The sequence below is a fragment of the Adiantum capillus-veneris genome, chromosome 14 (assembly GCF_014529385.1).
Source record: "Adiantum capillus-veneris isolate H3 chromosome 14, ASM1452938v2, whole genome shotgun sequence".
In the NCBI taxonomy this organism is placed as follows: domain Eukaryota; kingdom Viridiplantae; phylum Streptophyta; class Polypodiopsida; order Polypodiales; family Pteridaceae; genus Adiantum; species Adiantum capillus-veneris.
In genome coordinates this window covers 139,215,125-139,224,917 of record NC_140944.1, presented here as the reverse complement: position 1 = coordinate 139,224,917, position 9,793 = coordinate 139,215,125, and the positions used below count along the sequence as shown (strand labels likewise).

General features: G+C 42.4%; 1 non-coding gene across 1 annotated transcript; it reads right to left on the bottom strand.

Moving 5' to 3' along the window:
* Positions 1 to 3,236: 3,236 nt before the first annotated feature.
* TRNAS-GCU (transfer RNA serine (anticodon GCU)) lies at positions 3,237 to 3,318 on the bottom strand. Its single transcript has one exon. It is a non-coding gene; the product is annotated as a tRNA-Ser (tRNA).
* Positions 3,319 to 9,793: the final 6,475 nt, after the last annotated feature.

The following is a 9,793-nucleotide window of genomic DNA, read 5'->3' as shown; positions in this document are numbered from 1 at the left end:
GAAAATAGTGCTGCTGCGCACGCAGTTTTAGGGCAGCACCTTCACTTACACACAATCTTCCACACTCCTTTCTGAGCTTCCACAAGAGCATACATCACTCTCAACTGAGCTCACAAGCTCCCATTGCATTCTCACAAAGCTTCCAAGCTTTCTTAATCTCTCTACCGTCGAGAGCGAGCGAGCTATCGCCTCGAAGCTCTCAAAGTCGTCGTGCTCTCCGCGGTCACCATAGCTCTGATACCAATTGAAGGGGATCGGGGAGCACCATAGACGGAGAGTGAGAGAGAGAAGGAGACACACACACGATGTGGGTGGGGAGACTGTGAAGTGGCAGCTCCCCCTATACAGTATACTCACTATAAGTATAGGGAAACAGTGGGCGGGAGCTCATGACCTGGGCGACCGGTCAAGGGACATAGGCCTTAACCCCAACATTTTCAAGTCCAAGAAAAGACACATGCATATGGAAGATTTTGGAGAAACTTGAGGGGTAAGCGGGTTGAGAGTTTTGGTTACTTATGTGTAAACACATTGTAAGCAATTATATGAGCACCCAAATGCTTAAAAAATATCATTTTATGGTTCACTCTTATGTATGCCCTCCTTTTTTACTATTGAGGATGTATGCGATGGGTCCGAAAAGTTGACTACTCGTAAAGCAAAAGATCTTCAAGGTATCAAGCCGGAAATGACTAAATGAACAGAAGATTTTACACATGAGTGGATGTGTGATATGTTCAACCTTGCACTTCAACATGGTATGCCTTATGATTGGAGTATCAATTGAGGAGATTTAAAGAATGTAAATAACTACCGGATTATAATGATTGGGTCTCTTATGGCAAAGTTGTCTGGGTGCATAATGGAGATAAAATTGAGTGATTGGGTTGAAGAGAATGGCAAACATACAAAAGGTCAAGCGAGTTTTCGGCGACGCCATAGCACCATTCATCATCTTGTCACTCTTCGTGTTCTAATGGAGGAACGTCCGTTGAAAGGCAAATGATTGTATTGTTGCTTTCTGGACTTTAAGAAAGACTTTGATATAATTTCACGTAAAAATTTATGGAGAAGGATAGAAGAACTCTTGCGGTTTCTCGAATTTATGAGAAGGTGATGTGTCGACTGCACACGGGAAGAGGAATTTCAAAAAAATTGCAAGCACTATTGGGGTTAAACAAGGATGTCTGTTGTCACCAACTCTCTTTGGTCTCGACATCACTCAATTGGAACAAATGGTACTTGACTTTATGCAAGAAGAAGGCATTGAAGAGGTCACTATTTGCAATGCGGTAATCATGCTTTTGTTGTATGCGGATGATGTAGTGCTTCTAATACACTTTAGAGGATGCGCAAAAGCCTATGGTTGTCCTTGATAAATTTTGCTTGCATAGTGGGCTGATTGTGAATAAATCCAAAACAAAGGTTATGCTTGTGAAACCAACCATAAGGAGAGGCCATGCATTATGTACAACAATGAGATACTTGATGTTGTTGAGAGCTTTAAGGACCTTGGCCTTGAGGTTCCGGCCAATCACAAGTGACATGAGTGTGCTATGCTTAGTTTGGAAGTGGGAAAGAGAGCGTACTATGCATTTGAGAACATGTGCAATGCAAGAAGCATCAAGTGTTGGGTTCTCAAGAAGTATCTTTTTGACACATTGGTGACACGAGTTCTTCTTTATGGATAAAGAAGTGGTTTGGGAGATGAGATGCATTACACTGGCTACATGATGCCTCAATTGACTCCCAAGTGAATGATGCTTTTCTACAATGCCAATGTATTACGGCTTGGGAGGAATCCGGTGGGTCACGCTTTATACATTGCACCACCCATATTGCCCCCAACTACAAAACCATATTCTTCGTTGAAAGAGGAAACGTACTCACCCTTAGATTCTTTAGTCTATCCCCTTGTCAGCGATACGTACTATCGCAGCCATTCGGCTTAGCTCCCACTCCCTTCGATGCGAAACACGATGTTGGGGTAATATAGAAGAGTCAAATCGATTGTGCACATTATGCTCACTGCAAGTTCGAGAGTCCGAGTACCACACACTGCTAGAGTGGTTAGCTTTTGGTCACAACCAAACTTGCTTCCCTCACATTTTTAGCCACTATGATATTAGACCTACATACTTTCCTCTCCCAGCCACAATGTGGGCTCTCCATTGTGACTCTCATCACCACAGTTTTGAAGCATCAAGAATCACTCATCAGCCACAACATACTACATCACATGTAACTTTGTCTCATAGGTCATATTTGACCTCCAAGGACGAAAATAAAATGTCTCTCTCTCTCTCTCTCTCTCTCTCTCTCTCTCTCTCTTGCATGAGGCGCCATATACACGTGCTCTATTAGCTTCAATAACGGACATCGCCACTTCTTGCGCTCAAGTACTTGCACCTTTAAGTTTTAGCGCACCTAGCTAGGATTCTTATCATTATCTCTCTCTCTCTCTCTCTCTCTCTCTCTCTCTCTCTCTCACCTTTAAGGTGGGCGCTCACCTTGTCACCACCTTCAAGCTCCAGCTTTATCACGGTTTCCTCTTGAAGCGATCAGCTCCGTTAAGGCACATAATGTAATGTATGAACTTCCAACACCGAAAGCTTTCAGTAGAGGTGTTTTCCGAGATGCAAGCATCAGCATGGAAGAAATCAAGTCCGCTTTGAAAGAAATCCCCGAACTCATTGTCCACGTTGTTGAACAAAACTCTCCTACTTAATCCAATGGAGAGCGTTCGTGCCATACATGCCTTCTATAATTTGTCAAACTTTAGAAAATTGAACCAATTTTTCATATTATGCAAGGTATAATGTGCCATGTGGAATATGCTTGGAATCTTGCTGAGGTGTCCACATGTGATTTGCTAAACTCAAGGAAAAAAAGATTCCCACATGCCCTTAATTTTTTTTCGAAATGCCCCTCCTTGTCGCTCTCATGCGAGCAGACATGGAATCCCCCAAGAGTTACATTTTCTAAAGTGGCCGCTTTACCGTTAATGTGAACCCTCCCTCCCGTATGCAGAGAGGGGTGAGCCAGGATTTCGACCCTGGCTCGTATCGCGCTGCTCCTTGACTGCATCTCGTATGAGCCTGCTGCCCCTGCAGCAGGAGCAGGGGAGGAAGGAGGAATAAATGGTCGACAAAAAGATTCAGCTGGTATCGTATCGCGCTGCTCCTTGACTGCATCTAGCAGACAAATAAATGGTCGTTAAAAGATTCATCTGGTCGCGTCGCCTGAGAGATTCGAACTCTCGCGGGGAAACCCCATGTACTTAGCAGGCACACGCCTTAACCACTCGGCCAAAGCGACCCTTGGATGTCGGGCAAGCGGGCATACTATAGATATATAGATTCTATACCCGCTCTCTCTGCGCAATTTGACGCTCGTTGGAGCCCATTGCAACTGCCCCAAACCCTTATGCCCTTGTTGCTTCATTCAGTTATGGCAAGCATCTGATTGTGGAGCATTGATGCGCCCCTTAGCATGCAAACACATCTTCTGCATTAATGAACTACTTCAGAGGCTCAAGACCATCTTCGACTCTTAGATTTTGAAGTTTCGGATGATAAAATACACACACAAACGGGTGCTGTGGTGCTGTGGCCACGAGCCGCTCGCAATCAACTTAACTTGAATTTCCATTTTCACTTCTAATTTTGCTTTGACCAATTGATGCAACTTTTGCAACAATGAATATTTTCCTCGAGGTTGGGATCTCAAACCATTTGTAACAAAAGAATCAAGTAGTAGCTCCTGCTGCTAAAAGTTGGATACTTTTAGCTATAAGATAGTTGGAAATGGAAAATGCCTCTCTCTAATTAGCACTGCAACCTAGCATGGTGCTTGTCATTTCTGTTTCTAAGCAGACGTCTTTGAAACCCTTGTTCTACTAAAGGACTTTATGAAGTTGTGAATGCCCATGTTGATAGTAATAAGACCCTACCTAAAATGATCACTGGCCAACAAGACAAGGAAGTTATATATTTGAATTTGGGAAAATTTACAAAATACCCTTGAAATTTCTGGAAATTTTCAAACTCCGCCTCAAATTTCAAAAATTCCAAACACACCCTTATGTCATTTTTGGATGAATTACCCGAAATTATGAGTGGTTTCATTGCGGGAGCCCACAATTCTATCTAGAATCCTACGCCTACCATCCTCCATCAAAACACAATTTTCCCATTAAGAGTTGCAAAAAGAACTGAACCTTTTAGACTAGAGGGACATATTTGGGAATGTCCAGTAATTTCAGGGTGATTTGGTAAGCTTCCCTTCGAATTTTGATGGTTGAGTTAAAAATAAGGGGAAATTACCAAAATACCCCTCAAATTTCAAAAATTCTCAAAATGCCCTTCAAATTTTCCAAAATTCCCAAAATACCCCTGGTTGTGAGACCAAATTCTCAAAAACGGATCTCAACTGTCAAAAACGAATGAAGATTAGAAAATCTTGAACATTCCAACCAAAATAGATACAAGGGTATTTTGGGAATTTCCTCAAATTAGAGGGGTATTTTGGTAATTTTCCCTAAAAATAATGATTAGAATGTTAAGCTTATCATGGTCATTTTACTAATGTACTTCACAAACATAATGACATCTTGTGACTATCAAGCTGAACAGGCTACAAATGTTGGCTTGATAGCCAGGCCTACAATAGTAGCATCATAGGATATTTTATATTCTTGGGTTGGTTCGGTGTCACTGCCTTTCGGCAACATTTTTTTGCTGACCTTGTACATAGTCAGGTTTCGGTCGATACGCAGCAGAAAATCCATAAAATTCGGAAAAAAAAAATCTTCTCCTTTAATCTATACTCCTCCCCCCGAAAAGGCAGTGCCAATGCCAAATCTGTCGATCCAGGCGCCTTATTGATGATGCCTATGCTTTGTGAAACATGTAGCCTTACAATAAATAAGTGACAAGCTTGCCACTAAGGGGTAAGCAAGGTGAACAGAATGCTGCTACCATTTTAACAAACTTGTAGCAATCCAACAAACATGATGTGGTATGACGAGAGTAAAAATTACGTATCAAAATTGCCCCTATCAGGCAGACCATTGGGCCAACTTGAACGACAAGAATTTCATTAGGTCTACCTGGATGTGAAGGCACAATGAGAGGTGGGTGTGTTGGCCTTTCGTTCAGCCTTTTATTCGATGCCGTGCAATATAGATATAGAAATTTAGAATGAACTGCTAATAAGATGTCAATCATTATAGATTCTTATCCTTCAAGGGGAATATAACATTGTATGATAATTTGCTTCACCTCATCTTCAAGAAGGGAAGAGCGATAGACTACATGGGCCAGTTCAACGTGTGCTGGAAAAGAAAATCCAGTCTATGAGGCTCTCAAACTTTGAACCATGCATAAGTGGATCTACAATGCCTCGATTCGAGACGTGGATGAGGGAGGAGGGCCCCTCATTGCAATCAACGCGCTCCAAGATGCCAAACAAACCCCCTAGCTTGCCATTCCATTCACTGCATCAAATCTAGCTCTTTCGGATTGTTAAGCTGCCCCAAACTTTGAGGTACCTCCACCAGCTTTGGGCATTCTGCTAGTTTGAGACTCCCCAAGGCTACCAAGCATCCAAAATCCTCAGGATGACTTGCAAACATGACCTCCCTGCCATCTTAAGCTTCTTCAAAGCGGCCAAAGATTCGGGACAGGTGGCTCAGGGAACACCAGGACTTTTAAACTAGCGTGTGTAGATTGCTCCAAGTTGCTGAAGCTCTGCGGCAGACTTTTCAGTTCAAGACACCTACACAAGTTTCAAGAATAAGTATGCGAGTGCACTGGAAGCGAGGAGCACCCATCCCAGCAGCTCTCCACTCACAATCCTTCTTGATATATGTCATCCGAATCCCATCTTTTGTCGCCTTCAGAAACCTGCAGCTTCTCAAGGTTAGGCAGATTTGAACCACATATGTTGATAACATCCTCGCAGCTTGAACCCTCAATCTGGATACTCTGCAGCTCAATCAACTTTAAGAACAAAGCTTGTCATTACACGTGATTTTTCCCAAAAAATCATTAGGACTGCTTATAAACAATCCCTTCCCCTTACACATGCTATCCAGGAAAGTTGGACATGGTTGACAAGATTCCTACACTTAGCTTGAAAACATAAGAAGCACCCTCGCATGTGGGGAGGCCTAGTCGGTCAGCCATCCCTCCGTCATGCCACCTGAATGAAAAATAACCATGCGAGATTCAAAAGAAATACACCTCTCAAAAACATTCATTGTTTCATACACCTCAACTCAGCTTCACTTAATATGAGGAGAATCAAAGCGTGCTGCACCAGTGAGTGTGAATCGATATCACTTCAACAATAGAAAATTCCTCCAACTGCCAGTGACTTGGTATCAATGGCCTCTTATGTGATGAGATGGTGGGTAATCCCTTACCCCCACCTGAAGGGAAAGATCCCTCATCACATAATGCTGAGAAATACATACATTGCAAGCATCGTTGCATTCAAGTGCATGTCCATGTGGACACTACATCACTATCATTAGCAAAGAACCTGCGGATGAGTTTAAATGCATCTTACTGGGAAGGAGCGTCTCAAGATTGACCCTATGCTGCGAGAATGATTTTTAGACTTTGATGCATACCCTGAAGAGCGACATATGTACCAAAGTTTAGAAAGCATTCTCGTAGTATAGGGTCCAAGACACCAACGCAACCCACCAATATGCCACAAGGACAATCTGACGAACAATGGTACAAAGAAATGCACCAATGACTTTGAGGCTTTGATACCACCTGCCACACAAATTCCACATGGTCATAATTTGCTGAAACCACTGCAAATCATTGGAAATGACCCAAGATTCATCATTTACAAGAGATACATAGAAGCTCTTATCATAGGAAATTGTGATACACAAAGCGTTTAATTGGACTTTTCAGTACCTTCTTTACCACCACCGGAGGGTCCTCTACCCATGCACGAATGGAGTCTTGTCCAAAAGCTCGATAACAAAAGAGGCTCTCCACATCCGTCTCATTCAACAGAACCAATCTGTGTGAGTGGCTATGCCGAGTGATAAGCTCGGAGAAGCCTCCTAAGGCAGGGGCCTGTCTGATAGCTAGCATAGTCTTGAAGCCTCACACTTATATGTTCTGCACTTGGAGCACGTGTACAGGCAACAGTTGTAGCACATGCCATGCCGTAGTTTTAGGAATTTCCTGCTACAGCGGCTCCTAACGCCGCTTCCGCAAAAACTGGCTCCGGAGTAGAACTTTAGGTCAAAAAATATAGAATCACCTGAGGAATATGGCTATGGTCACGCGAGACTTAGTCATCAGTTATTTGAACTCATAACTAAGGCTAAGTCTAGACGACCCGGGTGGAAGAGTGGGTGTGCTCAGCAGGGCGTAGACGAGGTCACTTCCGGACCCACCCAATTTTCAGGGGGGATATTTTCAGACGAGCTATTTTTCGCGAGCGCTTTTTGGAATCGGACGAGCAGATTCTTGATTCCAAAAAAAATTCTTCTCTCTCTCTCTCTCTCTCTCTCTCTCTAATTCTCTTTCTCTCTCCCTTTCTTTTTCTCTAACTCTCTCTAAGTCTCTTCCCTCTCACAGTCTCACTTTTCTCCCTTCCCTCTCTCTCTCCCCTCCCTGACTCCCACACTCTCTCTTCTCTCTCTAATTCTTATTCTCTCTCTCTCTCTCTCTCTCTCTCCCTTTCTTTTTCTCCCTCTAACTCTTTGTAAGTCTCTTCCCTCTCTCTCTCTCTCTCTCTCTCTCTCTCTCTCTCTCTCTCTCTCTCTCTCTCTTCTTCTCTCCCCCCCTCTCTCTCTAACTCTTTCTCTTGCTCCCTCTCTCTCTCTCTCTCTCTCTCTCTCTCTCTCTCTCTCTCTCTTCTTCTCTCCCCCCTCTCTCTCTAACTCTTTCTCTTGCTCCCTCTCTCCTCTTCTCTCTCTCTCTCTCCCCTCTCTACTTTCTCTCTCTAGGTCTCTTCCCTCTCACACTCTCACTTTTCTCCCTTCCCTCTCTCTCTCCCCTCCCTGACTCCCACTCTCTCTTCTCTCTCTAATTCTTATTCTCTCTCTCTCTCCCTTTCTTTTTCTCCCTCTAACTCTATGTAAGTCTCTTGCCTCTCTCTCTCTCTCTCTCTCTCTCTCTCTCTCTCTCTCTCTCCATAACTTCTTCATCCGAACTCCGATTTGGGTGATCTATAGCCTCAATCGAAGAGCACGAAGTCCTCTACGCATTGATGTAAAGACATAAATTTTCAGAGTTATGGAAGGCATTTCTGTAGCAGAATTTCCGAAGTGAACAGGTTCAACAAAATTGATTCTCATCTCCTATTTTACATACAATGTCTTCCGGCACTCGCAAGGGTTCTTCTTCTTCAACGAGGTCCACAACCATTGTGGAAAATGATCCAAAATCTCCTAAGTGTGGAGATAGCAACACAACCGTTCTTGGATCCCAAATCCCAAGACGTTCTTCCCTCTCTCTCTATGTAAGTCTCTTCCCTCTCTCTCTCTCTCTCTCTCTCTCTCTCTCTCTCTCTCTCTCTTCTTCTTCTTCTTCTTCTCTCCCCCCCTCTCTCTCTTCTTCTTCTCTTCCCCTCTCTCTAACTCTTTCTCTTTGCTCCCTCTCTCCTCTTCTCTCTCTCTCCCCTCTACTTTCTCTCTCTAGGTCTCCGTGTCTCTCTAACTCTCTCTTTATTCTTCTTTTGTCTCTAACTCTCTCTTTTCTCCCTCTCTCTCTCTCTCTCTCTCTCTAACTCTCTTCTTCTTCTCTCTCTACTTTCTCTAGCTAACTCTCTGTCTCCTTTTTCTCTCCAACTCTTTGTCTCTCTCTCTCTCTCTCTAACTCTTTGTCTCTCTTCTCCTTCTCTCTTTCTTTCTTTTTCTTCTTCCGTCTCTCTCTCTCTCTCTCTACTCTTCTCTCTTCTTCTTTTTCTTCTTCTCTCAAACTCTCTCTCTTTCCTTCCTCTCTCTCTCCACTTTCTCTCTCCCCTCGCCTCCCGTCCTTCTCTCTCTCTCTACTCTCTCTCTGTTTCCTCTCTCTCTCTCTCTCCTAATCTCTCTCTAACTCTTTGTCTTGCTCCCCCCTCTCTCTCTACTCTCTTTTTCTCTCTCTAATGCCCCTCTTTCTCTGTCTTCCTCTTCTCTTCTTTCTCTCTGGCTTCATTATCTCTCTCTCTCTCTCTCTCTCTCTCTCTCTCTATATATATATATATATATATAAAATAAGTGTATATATATATATATATATATATATATATATATATATATTCATGAATGCATATATAAGAGAGTGTGTATATATATATGTACTCACTCTCTTATATATGCATTCATGAATATATATAAGAGAGTGAGTACATATATATATACACACTCTCTTATATATGCATTCATGAATATATATATAAGTACGTACTTATATAGATATATGTGTGTATAATAATCTAAGTATATAACTAAAATTTTATTATTTGCATTTATTTTTATTTAATTTTAATATATATAATTGTATATTTATTTAATCTTTAATGATAAAAGTTATCACACGCACACATACACATACACATACACATACACATACATTCATATATGGACACACACACACACACACACACACACATGCATCCTAATGTGTCTCAAAGTTTGTGTTTGTGTGCATGTGTGTTGTGGGGATAGTAATGGAGAGAAATTTGTGCATAATATTATCAAAGTGCACCTTGTAGTCAATCTTGAGTGCCTTAGTCTAGTGGGTAGAGTGATTCTCTAAAGAGGGGAGGTCTT